The sequence below is a fragment of the Trachypithecus francoisi genome, unplaced genomic scaffold (genome assembly GCF_009764315.1).
Source record: "Trachypithecus francoisi isolate TF-2019V2 unplaced genomic scaffold, Tfra_2.0 Lachesis_group10, whole genome shotgun sequence".
In the NCBI taxonomy this organism is placed as follows: Eukaryota; Metazoa; Chordata; class Mammalia; order Primates; family Cercopithecidae; genus Trachypithecus; species Trachypithecus francoisi.
Genome location: NW_022681455.1, coordinates 79,188,632 through 79,202,641, shown reverse-complemented (window position 1 = coordinate 79,202,641; position 14,010 = coordinate 79,188,632). Strand labels below are relative to the sequence as shown.

Below are 14,010 nucleotides of genomic sequence, written 5' to 3'. Positions count from 1 at the left end.
TTAAGGCTGCATAGTATTCCATTGTGTATATATAACCATAACCACATTGTCTTTACCCATTCATCTGCTGATGGACATTTTGCTTTTGCTTTTAACGCTTGACTATGGTGAATAATGCTGCAGTAAACATGTGTGTGCAAATATCTTTTTTTTTTTTTTTTTTGAGGCAGGATCTTCCTTTGTTGCCTGAGCTAGAGTGCAGTGGCATGATTAATGTTCACTGCAGCCTCCACTTCCCAGGCTCAAGCCATCCTCATACCTCAGTCTCCTGAGTAGTTGGAACTACAGGCATGTGCCACCATGCCTGGCTAATTTTTGTATTTTTTTTTTTTGTGGAGACTGGGTTTTACCATGTTGCCCAACCTCCCAAAGTGCTGGAACTACAGGACTGAGCTATGATGCCCAGCCCAAATGTCATTTTGAGATCTTGCTTTGAATTTTTTTTGCATATACACCCTTCTGTTTTTGTTTTTTTGAGGAACCACTATACTGTTTTCCACAGTGGCACCCATTTTGCATTCCCACTAACTGCACAATTTCTCCACATCCTCATTAACACTTATTTTTTGTTTGTTTGTTTTTGTTTTTTGATAGTTGCCAGTCTAGTAGATGTGAAGTGGAAATGTTGCGGGATTTTTTTTTTTTTTTTTTGAGATGGAGTCTCCCTCTGTCGCCCAGGCTGGAGTGCAGTGGCCGATCTCAGCTCACTGCAGGCTCCGCCTCCCGGGTTTACACCATTGGCGGGATTTTTAAGGAGTCAGAGAGACTGGTGGGGTTCAGGAGGATTATTTATTAATTATTTAGGTGAACTGGCCCAGTTGGATTAACATCCAAAGGACTGAGCACTGAACAAAGAGTTAAGTTACCTTTTAAGCATTTCGTGGGGGTAGGGAGATCTGTGCAGGGGGAAGCATACTACAGAAGCGAGAAACAAAGGCAGTTATTCAACTGAGACATGTGTTACATCATTTCTTACTTTTCAAGGAGAAACATGTTTTGTGACTTGAGTTTATCTGTCTAATGACATTGCAGCTACACAGCTAGGGAATCAGGGGCTTCAAAGGCCTGGGAAGGGAGGAGAGATAAGGCTCACTAGCCACAGAAAAATAGGCGTTTTTAAAGGCCTTCAGCTCTTTTTCTTTCTCAGGGGGAACTGAGTTTTCTTACATACAACTGAGTTTCTGCTTACGCACTCTTTAATTTCTTTTAATTCCTGTTCCAATATCTCATTATGGTTTTGATTTGCATTTATCTGGTAGTTAGTGATAATCATGAGAGGACTTGCATTTCTCTTAGGATTAGATGATGTGGCTCTTGGCCAGAGTTTTGGAGAGCGCAACCCTGGCCCATACGCCTGCTGGGTCCTCCAAGAGCTGCAACACCCAGGCCTGCGCCGCATCTGGTGGCCTCCGGGTAAGGCTGGCTCACGGAAAGAAAGAATGAATGCAGACTACGGGCAGTGGATAGAGGTCTCGGATGCCAGCAGGCCTCCCAACCCAACAGGAACTGGCTCAATTCCCAGAAGAAAGCGATCGGCCCCCGAGGCAGGAAGGCCGTCCCTGGAGCAGGGCGCGCCGCCTGCGGGCTGCCCCAGGCCGGGGTCGACTAGAGGGCCAGCGCACGCAGTGGCAACAGGAGCGCCAAGAGGTGAGGCGGGTTCGCCAGGAGTGGGGCCAGCGCCAGGGCTGCCAGCCGAGCAGGGGTGTCTTGGCGGAGTCCCCTCGCCGGCTCCCAGAGAGTCCGGGAAGAACTGGGCGGGGTGTCCCCAATGCTGGGCCCCCAAGCGTGGCAGCAGTGGCCGGGAGCAGGGAGCGAGTGGGGTGTGGCGCCAGAGTGCGGGGAGAACCACCAGGCGCGGGAATCGGGGAGCACGTAGAGGGGGCTGCGGCTCCAGCCCCAGACAGCCGCGTTCGGACCCTTTGCATTTAAGAAAGCTTCCAGGGAACGAACATGGCCGGGCCACCGCCCTCGTGCAGCCCGCCCTGCAGGTGCAGGAAGAAAAGAATAATCCATGCCCGATCCGGTGAGTTTTTTTATCTGAGAAGCGGCCTGGGTCAGAGCGAACATGAGCTTTGGAAGCGCACTGTTTGTGTGTTGTGCACCTCTGGACAGGTTACTTATCCTCTCTGGGATCCAGTTTCCACATCTGTTAAAAAAAAAAAAAAGAAAGAAAGAAAAAAAAGGTTAAAATTAGACTTCCCTCACAGAGATTCTGTGAGCCTTGTTTGCTTCCTAAATGTGAGATGTTGTTATTTCTCCTGGGGTAATCTATGAAATAGGGTCTCCTGGTCCTATTTTACCCTTGGGAGATCTAGTTTCAGACAGTTAAGTAACTTGCCAACAGCAATTAAATGGAAACTGTGGGATTTGAATTCAGGAAGTCAAACTCCGGAAACTGGATATTATCTAATCCAGGTCCCACCATTTCTCAGAAGAGTGAACTTGGGTTTGCCACTTCTGAGACCCTTTTCCCTATCTGTGAAACAGGTGCAATAATAGTAGCTTGCCTATGGGGTTGTGAAGATCTACTGAGCTAACCCACATATGTGTCCCCCTACTAATGTGTGCATGCTGGAAGGGTAAGATTTTTTTCTGTTTTGCTTGCAGATACATCCCCAGTGTCTGGCACACAGTAGATGTCCTATAAATACTTCTTGAATGAATAAGGAGCATATGTTACCTTTTATCCTTCCATTAACCCCTGCTAGTTTCAGACTACTGATTAGGAGACAAAAGTTTAAAGAGGTTGAATAAGTCACCCCATGTTACCTGGGTGGTCTGTAGAGGAGTCTGTGTGATCTTGACGTGCAATCCAGGTTCCATCACCTCCTAGCAGGGTAAATGTGGCAGTTATCTGATTCCTCTGTGCCTCAGTTTCCTTATCTGTAAAATGAGGACAGTAATAGCACCTATCCTATGGGGTTTTTGTGGGATTTTTTTTTCTTTCGAGTTGCTATCTCGCTCTGTTGTCCAGGCTGGAGTGCAGTGCTGTGATTGTAGCTCATGCAGCTTCAACCTCCCAGGCTCAAGCGATCCTCCTGCTTCAGCCTCCCGAGTAGTTGGGACTATAGGCACACACCACCATGCCTAGCTAATTGTTTAAATTTTTGTAGAGATGGAGGTCACACTATGTTGCCCAGTCTGGTCTTGAACTTCTGGGCTCAAAAGATCCTCTTTCTTCAGCCTCCTAAAGTGCTGGGATTACAGGCATGAGCCACCAAGCCTGACTTTTTTTTTTTTTAATTTATTTTTTTGAGACAGAGTCTCATTCTGTTGCCCAGGCTGGAGTGCAGTGGTGTGATCTGGGCTTACTGCCATCTCTTGCCTTCCAGGTTCAAGCAATTCTCCTGCCTCAGCCTCCCAGGTAGCTGAGATTACAGGTGCCCACCACCATGCCCGGCTAATTTTTTTGTATTTTTAGTAGAGATGGAGTTTCATCATGTTGGCCAGGCTGGTCTTGAACTCCTGACCTCAGCTGATCCACCCGCCTCAGCCTCCCAAAGTGCTGGGATTACAGGCGTGAGCCACCACACCCAGCCCGAGCCCACCCTTTTGTGGGGATTAAATAAAGATGAAACAGAACAGTGCCTGGCACTTAGTAGGTGCTCAATCAACATTAGCTACAGTAAGTGCTGTGACTGCCTCTACAAGAGTGGGGGAATGGCACAGTAGTTGCGTCCATTTAGAAGAGGCAGAAGGAAGAGTGGGATGTCATGGGGCAGAGGTAATGAAGGAGCTTCCCTGCCTTCTCAGTAGCCCACAGAACCAGGCCCCGAAGAGGAAGGGGTGCCACCCATACCCCTGCTCTTCACCTGGGGGCACCAAGAGGCTGTCTCCAAGACCCACCGTTCTTTTGTTATATGAAAGAATGTCCTGTCTCCTCCACCTGCTTGCAGCTGATGAAGCTTTGGGAGGAGGATTTCAGGTGGGAAGGACAGTTGTGGAGTGGTTATTCTAGCTAGAACCGGGTTCGCATGTCATCCCGGAGTAATTCCTAGCTCTGGGATTTTGGCAAATTGCCTTTGGACCCTCAGTTTCCTCGTCTGTAGAATGGGGAGAATCATAGGACCGCCTAGGGCTGTTGGAGGAACGATCTGCATTCATGTCTGGAGAGCACTAGGCAGAATGTCTGGCACATAATGAATGACAGCTATAACTGTCCATGTTATTTGATGCTTGATGCTCCTTTCCATTCGTGGCCTTAGGATCTGTTGCTGTGTAGGTCAAGCTCTCCAAGGAGGATTAAATAAAGCACCTTTTCCTTGAACCCCTTCACATCTATTTATTTATTTAGTTTTAGAGACTGAGTCTTTTTTTTTTTTTTTTTTTTTTTTTGAGGCAGAGTCTCACTCTGTCGCCCGGACTGGAGTGCAGTGGCCGGATCTCAGCTCACTGCAAGCTCCGCCTCCCAGGTTTACGCCATTCTCCTGCCTCAGCCTCCCGAGTAGCTGGGACTACAGGCGCCTGCCACCTCGCCCGGCTAGTTTTTGTATTTTTAGTAGAGACGGGGTTTCACCGTGTTAGCCAGGATGGTCTTGATCTCCTGACCTCGTGATCTGCCCGTCTCGGCCTCCCAAAGTGCTGGGATTACAGGCTTGAGCCACCGCGCCCGGCCTAGAGACTGAGTCTTGCTCTGTTGCCCAAGTGGGTGTGCAGTGGCACAACTGTAGCTCACTTCAGTCTTAAAGTCATAGCTCAAGCGATCCTCTGACCGCAACTTCCTGAGTAGCTGGGACTACAGGTGCTCGCCTCTACACCCAGCTAATTTTTTAATTTTTGTTGAGACGAGATCTTGCTGTGTTGCCCAGGCTGGTCTCAAACTCCCGGCCTCAAGTGATCTTCCTGCCTCAGCCTCCCAAGTAGCTAGGACTTCAGGTGCACCCTACCACCCGCTTCTCATCTAGATGGTCTCCTTCCAGGGATCTCCACCTGTCAACATTTTGGAGAGTTTTGTGTTCTGGTAGGACAAATGCTGACTTTAAGTGTGCCAGGGCAGGCTGGACACGGTTAATCAATCCTGTATTCCCAGCACTTTGGGTGGCCAAGACGGGCAGGTCACTTGAGTCCAGGAGTTCCAGACTAGCCCGGGGAACATGGCAAGACCTTGTCTCTACTAAAAGTACAAAAATTAGCCAGGCGTGGTGGTGCATGCCTGTGGTTCCAGCTACTTGGGAGGCTGAGGCACGAGAATTGCTTGAGCCTGGGAGGTGGAGGTTGCAGTGAGCCAAGTTCGTGCCACTGTACTCCAGCCTGGGTGGCATTGCGAAATCCTGTCTCAAAAAAAAAAAAAAAAAAAAAAAGTCCAGGGCAGTTTCTGGGGACAATAAGGCTGGCATGGGCTGGGAAGGATATTGTGCTTTCCTCTTGCGCGGAGGCACTACATCCTTTAATATGGTACTTGGTAGATGAGGAATCCTAGCCCTTTAACATAATCATAGTCTTTAATGTCTGTTCTGCTTACCATGTGCTGGGTATTGTGCTAAGTCCCAGCCCTAGTCATCTATAGAACTCAGGCTCCAGAGCCAGACCACCTGGGTTAAAATCCTGCCTCTGCCACTTTCTTGCTGTGTGACCTTGGGCCAAGTTACTTAACCTCTCTGTGCTTCAAATGACTCATCTGTAAACTGGGATGATTCTAGTAGTACCTAACTCATAGGGCTAGAACAATGTAGTGATAAATGTTAGTCACTTATATATTATAATGACTTCCATTTTATAGCTGAGGAAACTGAGGCAGGCTCAGGGAAATTCATAACCCATCCAATGACACAGAGCTATCCTTTCTATTCCAGTGTCTGCTCATTTATTTTCATTTCTCTCTTAATTCATGCCCCCCTCATTGTACCCCCTAATTCAATCATCAGCCTCTATCTAGGGTTCCTGCTTCCTGTGTCTGGGGCTCCCAGCATCTGCTGCTTCCAGAAGGTTCTCCTTCTTCCTCACTTCCCAAACTTGAGGGGCTCCCCAGTGACCTTGGAAATAGATCTTTTTCTTTTACTGTTCCTGTTGTTTTCTCCAATTACTAACACAATACACATGCAAGTTATTTTAAAATTGTATTTATAAAAATATTTGCATAGAAGGTGAAAAACTCCGCTAATTTACCCCCTGGTGATAATTGCTGCTTGGAGTTTCATGTGTGTTACTCCAGATTTCTCCCTCTCCTCCTGGGTGTAATAATAGAGATTATTTCTACCTATCTTTTAAAAAGATGGGACCATGCTATTCATACTGCCCGCAATTCACGGGAGACAATTTTCAAGATTTAACTTATTTTTTTGAAAAAGTTACACTGCCACATGGTATAAAACCCCAAAGAGACCAGGCACAGTGACTTGTAATCCCAGAGCCTTGGGAGGCTGAGGGGGGAGGATCGCTTGAGGCCAGGAGTTCGAGACCAGCCTAGGCAACATAGGGAGACCCCCATCTCAACAAAAAAAAGAGAGATTAGGTGGACATAGTGGTGAGTTCCTGTAGTCCCAGCTGCTCAGGAGGCTGAGGCAAGAGGATCGCTTGAGCCTAGCCTGGGTGACAAAGCAAGACTCTGTCTCTAAAAAAGAAAAATGGAAAAAATCCAAAAGATGTCTAAGCAAATATTGAAAAGTATCCCCCTCCATGTCTGTCTCCAGCCACCCAGTTTCTCACTCTGGAAGCAACCAGCACTGCCAACTGACAGTCTACCTGCAGACTTATAAAATTACAGTTTATAAGGCATATATGTGTCATAAACCGAAATATGTAAAACTATGGTATAGTTTCTAGAAGAGGAGAAACAGAGGGGAGAAAACTCTATTAGAGAAAATGTTGAGTTGCTGAGTTCCTTGTCCCATGCAATGGAGAGCGAGGAGACGCTTCAAAGTCCACGGAACTTGGTAACATTTAGCGCAGTGGTTCTCAGGTGGAGGCAGTTTTGCCTCCCAGGGGTATTTGCCCATTCCTGAAGACATTTTTAGTTGTCATAGCTTGCAGATGGGGTGGGGTTGGGGTGTCCTCCTGGTATCTAATAGATGGAAGCCGGGCATACTGCTAAACATCCTACAATGCACAGAACAGTCCCCCCAGCTCCCCACAACAGGCAGTTGTCTGGCCCCAAATGACAACACTGCTGAGGTTGAGAAATCCTGACTTATAGCTACAAAAGTATCAAAATTACTGCTTTGACTTCTTGCCTGGAGCTTTTTTGGCTCAGCTCCAAGATGATTGGCAGGCAGAACCCCACGATCCAGGTGTTCCTAGAGTCAAATGCTGCCAGATACTGTCCTTTCACCCAAGTAATAACAGCTCTTGAGGCAGATCAAACTATCTTCTTGGAAACCACCACCCTCCTCCTCTCATTTCCTCTGATGACACAGTTTATAACTCAAGTCTCTTCCACAGGAGAAAATTCCATTTCTCCATTGGAAAGCCACTGTTTTCTATTCAGTACTAGTACATCAAAGATTGGGGCTGGGTGCAGTGGCTTATGCCTGTAATCCCAGCACCTTGGGAAGCCAAGGGGGGATAATCACTTAAGCCCAGTAGTTTGAGACCAGCTTGGGCAATGTAGAGAGACCCCATATCTACAAAAATTAAAAACGTTAGCCAAATGTGGTGGTACATACCTGTAGTCTCATCTCCTTGGGAGGCTGAGTGAGGCAGGAGGATCGTTTGAGCCCAAGAGTCAGAGGCTGCAGTGAGCTGTGATTGTACCACTGCATTCCAGCCTTGATTGACAAAACAAGAGCCTGTCTCAAAAAAAAAAAAAAAAAAAAAGGAACAGTAACTATAGACCTCAATTCTTTTTGTGAATTGTAGAACTACGACATTCTTTTTTTTCTTTTAAATGATACTCCCCCAACAGCAAGTGCCATAGGAAACGGATCTTGTTTGTTCTGGCATTTGTAAAAATACAGAAATTTGATGCAGTCCTGGATTGTCTACTTCCTTCTTTATTTCTGTATGAATATAAAATTTCCTTCTCAGAGAAAACCCTTTGCGATGGATTAGCATCCCATCTGCTGGGGTTTATCCCTGGGAATCTGAGTCTTAGGTGGCTAGAAATAATCTTAGTCCAAACTTTCTCAAATGTTAACTGATGTAGCCCTTCTCAACACTAGAAGGAGGGAGCATATATAGTTCCCACTTTGTAGGTTAATGGGGAGGAAATTGAGGCTCAGAGGAGGTGAGACATTACAGTCTTAGAGTGCCAGAGTCAGCACTGGAATTTGAGTCAACTGTCTTGAAATGTAGGCTGGTTTTATACTGCCTGTCCTTTGTTTCCAGAAGGGACATGCCATTGGTGATCATAATTACAGAGTTAAATCTGTATGGTCCACATGTTGCCAAAGGGGATGTATCTATAGAAAAATGTGGCCAGGCGGCCAGACACAGTGGCTCATGCCTGTAATCCCAGCACTTTGGCAGGCCGAGGCAGGTGGATTACCTGAGGTCAGGAGTTCAAGACCAGCCTGGCCAACATGGTGAAATCCCATCTCTACTAAAAATACAAAAATTAGCCGGGTGTAATGGCAACACCTGTAATCCCAGCTACTCGGGAGGCTGAGGCAGGAGAATCACCTGAGCCCGGGAGGCGGAGGTTGCAGTGAGCCCAGATGGCGCCATTGCACTCTAGCCTGGGCAACAGAGTGAGACTCTGTCTCCAAAAAAAAAAAAAAGAAAGAAACAAAAAGCAAAAGAAACACGTGGCCAGGCCAGGTGGGGTGGCTTACACCTGTAATCCCAGCAGTTTTGGAGACCGAGATGGGTGGATCACTTGAGCTCAGGAGTTTAAGACCAGCCTGGGCAACACAACAAACTTCAACTCTTCAAAAAACACAAAAATTAGTCAGGCATGGTGGCTCTTAACTGTGGTTCCAGCTACTTGGGAGGCTGAGGCAGGAGGATCCCTTGAGCCCAGGAGGCAGAGGTTGCAGTGAGCTGAGATCACAGCACTGAACTCCAGCCTAGGTGACAGAGGCCAACCCTGTCTCAAAAAAAAAAAAAAAAAAAAAAAAGGAGCCAGTGCCTGGGGGTGTCTAGTGGAGCATCACGTTCTCTTCTTTGTTGGATTAATGAATTCAGGCAATCTCTTCCCACACCACTTCACTCTCTAGGGTTAAAAAAAAACACGCAAAACGAAACTATTTACTTCCTTATGGTGTCCAAGAAAGAAAACCTCTAGAAAGGACCTTGATATTTCTATTGAGCTGATATTACAATAATGTTAATGAGAGGGGGAAGTTAGGGCTTAGGAAGAAGGAAATGCACAACTTGGGACCTGAGTGAGGCCTTCATCGTTGCAGACTCAGTGGACAGAGGCCATAGGTGCAGCTGTGATGTCAGAGGTGGAAGACTGATTTGCATTTTCACCAGGTGAGACCTGGTTATTCATTGGTTGGTGAGGAAAGAGATGATAGCCAGGGTGGCGTAAAACAGTAATGAGCTCAGTAAATAACCCCCTCCCCGTGATCTTGGTTGCATCCTGCCCAGCCGTGTGACCCCGACAACAAGGAGCAGTCTTTAAGGCAACACGGCAGAGAGGCAGAAAAAGATGGGCCTTACCGGTTAGTTAAGAAGAAAAGAGGACCTGTTGCCTGTCCCTCTAGCTTTAAACTACAAAGTAGAGGGGAGTTTTATCTGGATTTTCCTGCAGAACTGAGGGCAGGTAAGAGAAGGTGCTTTGAAGGAGGAGTGGGAGGTCACGGGAATAATGGGGAATGCTTGGGAACGTGTCAGGGAAGGAGGACAGAAACTGAGGCTGTCCTATTGCTTATTGCCAGACAAGGGCACAGATTTGAGGCACAACACATATTTGTTAGAAGAAAGAATGACCATGGGGAAATGGGAGGCAAGAGAGTGTTGATGATGAGAACAAGCCCTGGGGTTGTCTGCTTGAGTTGGAATCTGGGCTTCCCCAGGTCTAACTGTGGGATTCTGGGTCAGTTATTGTATGCTTCTGGCCTTGGTTTCCTTGTCTGTATAATGGGTAGTGTGCCAAAAAGCTCCCACTTCCACAGGTGGATATCAGAGCTAATAAGAAAATACAGTACACGACAAACATGCAATAAATGTGACCTGTATGTCTGGGGGTGTCTACTGGAGCATGATGTTCTAGAAGAATGCTTTGCTGGATGAGTGAATTCACATGGTCTCTCCCAATGCTACTTCATTCTCTGGGGTTTAAAAAAAATCTATTTACGGCCAGGCGCGGTGGCTCAAGCCTGTCATCCCAGCACTTTGGGAGGCCGAGACGGGCGGATCACGAGGTTAGGAGATCGAGACCATCCTGGCTAACACGGTAAAACCCCGTCTCTACTAAAAAATACAAAAAACTAGCCGGGCAAGGTGGCGGGCGCCTGTAGTCCCAGCTACTCGGGAGGCTGAGGCCGGAGAATAGCGTAAACCCGGGAGGCGGAGCTTGCAGTGAGCTGAGATCCGGCCACTGCACTCCAGCCTGGGCGACCGAGCGAGACTCCTCCTCAAAAAAAAAAAAAATCTATTTACTTCTTTATGGTGTTCAAGAAACAATAACTTCTCATTTTTCTCATGCTTCTCATTTTTCTCATCCTTCTCTTCTTCCTCTGATAAGTGATTTTTGTGTTGCTTTTTGTTTTTTGTTTGTTTGTTTGTTTGTTTTTGAGACAGTATCTCACTCTGTTGCCCAGGCTGGAGTGCAGTGGTGAAATGCTAGCTCACTGCAGCCTTGATCTCCTGGGCTCAAACAATCCTCCTGCTTCAGCCTTCTAAGTAACTGAGACTACAGGCACATGCCACCATGTCTGCCTACCTTTTATGATTTTTAGTAGAGACAAGGTCTCACTATATTGCCTAGGATGGTCTCAAACTCCTAAGCTCAAGCGATCCTCCTGCCTCAACCTCCCAAAGTGCTGGCATTACAGGAATGAGCCACCATGTACTGCTAACAATGATGTTGTTGTTGATGATGATGATCCAAGCCCAGCATATGCAATCAGAGAGGTATGGGTTTGAATCTCACTGTGCCTCTGTTTAGCTGTGGGACCTTGAGTGAGTTACTTAACCTCTCTGGGTCTCAATGTCATCATAAAATTGGGGTAGTAATACCTCCCCATAAAGTTGTTTGAGCATTCAGTTGCTAATACATGTGAAGGGCATAGCCCTGTGCCTGGCATGCATATCAGCACTCAATAAATAGTGCTGTCTTCATGCTTGTTACTGTTGTTGTTATTATTAACTTATTATTGTAATTGTTATTGTTTGACTAGATTCTTTCTACACAAGAGAGGGGAAGAGAAGCTCAGTGGAAATGAATGTTAAAAGTAGGGTTTATTGTCATATTTTGCCAGCAAAGGTCCTGTCCCCAGAAGACAGGGTCAAGTTCAAGCTATGGAACATCTTCATAAACACTTAATGAACAACTCAATAATCATATTTGCCAAGATTTCTCAGGATGACGTGGCAGGAGGTGATACTATTATTGCTCAGGTTATTTCCAGTCACCTAACGTTCATCGTTCCCAGAGATAAATCACAGCTGCTAGAATGCTAATCATCAGAGGTGGTCATTTCTGTGAAGGCATTCATAGGGAAAATAATATTTATAGGGAGTGTAGTGATGTGATCATAGCTCGTTGCAGCCTTGAACTTCTGGGCTTGAGTGATCCTTCTGCCTTAGCCCCCTAAGTAGCTGGGACTACAGGTGTGCACTACCATGAATGATTAAAAATCAACTAATTTTAGGCTGGGCGTCGTGGGTCACGCCTGTAATCCCAGCACTTTGGGAGGCTGAGGAGGGCGGATCACGAGATTAGGAGATCGAGACCATCCTGGCCAACATGGTGAAACCCTGTCTCTACTAAAACACACACAAAAAACTAGCCAGGCATGGTGGCACGCACCTGTACTCCCAGCTACTGGGGAGGCTGAGGCAGGAGAATCACTTGAACCCGGGCGGTGGAGGTTGCAGTGAGCCGAGATTGTGCCACTGCACTCCAACCTGGTGACAGAGCAAGACTCTGTCTCAAAAAAAAAAAAAAAAACTCAACTAATTTTAAAATTTTCTGTAGCGACAGTCTCACTCTGTCCCCCAGGCTGGAGTGCAGTGGCATGATCATAGCACACTGCAGCCTCAACTTCCTGGTTTCAAGTCATCATCCAGACTCAGCCTCCTGGGTAGCTGGGACTAACGGCTGCATGCCACTGTGCTCAGCTAATTGTTAAATTTTTTTGTAGAGTCAGGGTCTTGCTATGTCACCTAGGCTGCTCTCCAACTCCTGGTTTCAAGCAATCCTCCTTCCTCAGCCTCCCAAAGCCCCGGGATTACAGGAGTGAGCCATCTCGTGTGGCTGAACGTGGGTATCATTTAAAAGAAAAAAAAGACAGTCCTGTGTTTAGAATTCGCCAGAAGAATTGGAAGCCCATAGTCACAGTTCCCAGCCTTGATGTGTTAGCACCCATATCCAGTGCAAAATAGTGGCTTTCCAAAGGAGAAATGGAATTTTATCCTGTATCAGAGACTTGAGTTATAAATTATACAATCAGAGGAAAGGACTTAAAATAAGAGGAGGTGAGTGGGTATCTCCAAGAAAATGGTTTAGGTCACCCCAAGAATTGTCATTCCTGAGGTGAGATAACAGCACCTGGCAGTATGAGACTCCTGGACACCTGGATCGCAAGTTTCTGTCTGTCAGTCAGTGTAACACTGAGAAAGATCAGAGCCAGAGCCAGAGCCAAAAGCACAAAGCAGTAATTCTGATCCTGTCTGTTTTTAACATATTGATTTTTTTTTCATCATGGGTTTTTTTTGCATTTATTTTTATTTTTAAAAGTATCACGTTAAAATATTTATTTTAATGATATGGTGTGTCCCCACCCAAATCTCGTCTTGAATTATAGCTCCCATAATCCTCACATGTCATGAGAGGGATACCATGGGAGGTAATTGAATCATGGGAGTGGGTTTTTCTCATGCTGTTCTCATGATAGTGAATAAGTCTCATGAGATCTGGTGGTTTTATAAAGGGCAGTTCCCTTGCACACGTACTCTTGCCTGCTGCCACGTAAGACATGCCTTTGCTCCTCCTTTGCCTTCCACCATCATTATGAGGCCTCCCCAGCCATGTGGAACTGTGAGTCCATTAAACCTCTTTTTCTTTATAAATTACGCAGTCTCAGGTATGAAAATGGATGATATACTTGATTACTGGGATTTCTGGCCCCCTTTAAATTTGCATCGCAGCTCAACACTTATCTTACTTCCTCACCCTAGTCCTGGCCCTGCTGCAAACAGCACTGAATCTAGAAACTTCCCAAGCTTGATGTCATACTTACCCAGCGTGGGAGAAAAGGTAGCAGAATTCAAGAGGTGAATGTGGAACAAATCAGAGTTGAAAAAAGAAAATTTGAGCTAGGTGTGGTTGGCATACACCTGTAATCGCAGCTACTCGGGAGGTTGAGGCAGGAGGATGGCTTGAGCCTAGGAGGTCCCATCACTGCACTCTAGCCTGGATGACAGAATGAGACTCCATCTCTTAAAAAAGAGAGAGAGGGCTGGGCACGGTAACTCACGCCTGTAATCCCAGCACTTTGGGAGGCTGAGGTGGGCAGATCATGAGCTCAGGAGATCGAGACCATCCTGGCTAACATGGTGAAACCCTGTCTCTACTAAAAATACAAAATATTAGCTGGGCATGGTGGCGCACGCCTGTAGTCCCAGCTACTCTGGAGGCTGAGGCAGAAGAATCACTTGAACCCGGGAGGTGGAGGTTGCAGTGAGCCGAGATTGTGCCACTACACTCCAGCCTGGGCAACAGAGCTAGACTCCATCTCAAAAAAAATAAATAAATAAAAAAGAGAGAGAGAGAAGAGACAATTTGCTATGACTCAAAGATATTTAAAGGGGGGAAAAAGAGAGAGAGAAAGAATTGGCTTTTCTGCTTCCCTGAGTGGGGTGAAAAGAGGGACATTTAGGATACTGTATTGCAAAGGAAACTCCAATGCCCTGCTTCCAAACCGCTTTCCAGGTGTCTCCATTTACTTAGGGACCTGGATTGCT

At 46.5% G+C, this 14,010-nt stretch overlaps 1 protein-coding gene across 5 annotated transcripts in view; it reads left to right on the top strand.

Moving 5' to 3' along the window:
- Window positions 1-1,417: 1,417 nt before the first annotated feature.
- The window catches only part of TMC5 (transmembrane channel like 5), a 90,265-nt gene continuing 77,672 nt past the window's right edge, over window positions 1,418-14,010 (top strand). The window contains exon 1 of one of the 5 annotated variants that reach the window (XM_033217877.1): window positions 1,418-1,647. The gene's annotated coding sequence lies outside the window, so the exon portion shown is untranslated. Of the gene's footprint in view, window positions 1,648-9,154; window positions 9,644-14,010 lie in introns of those variants that run through there. The other 4 variants (XM_033217882.1, XM_033217880.1, XM_033217878.1 and 1 more) reach the window with 4 other exon arrangements.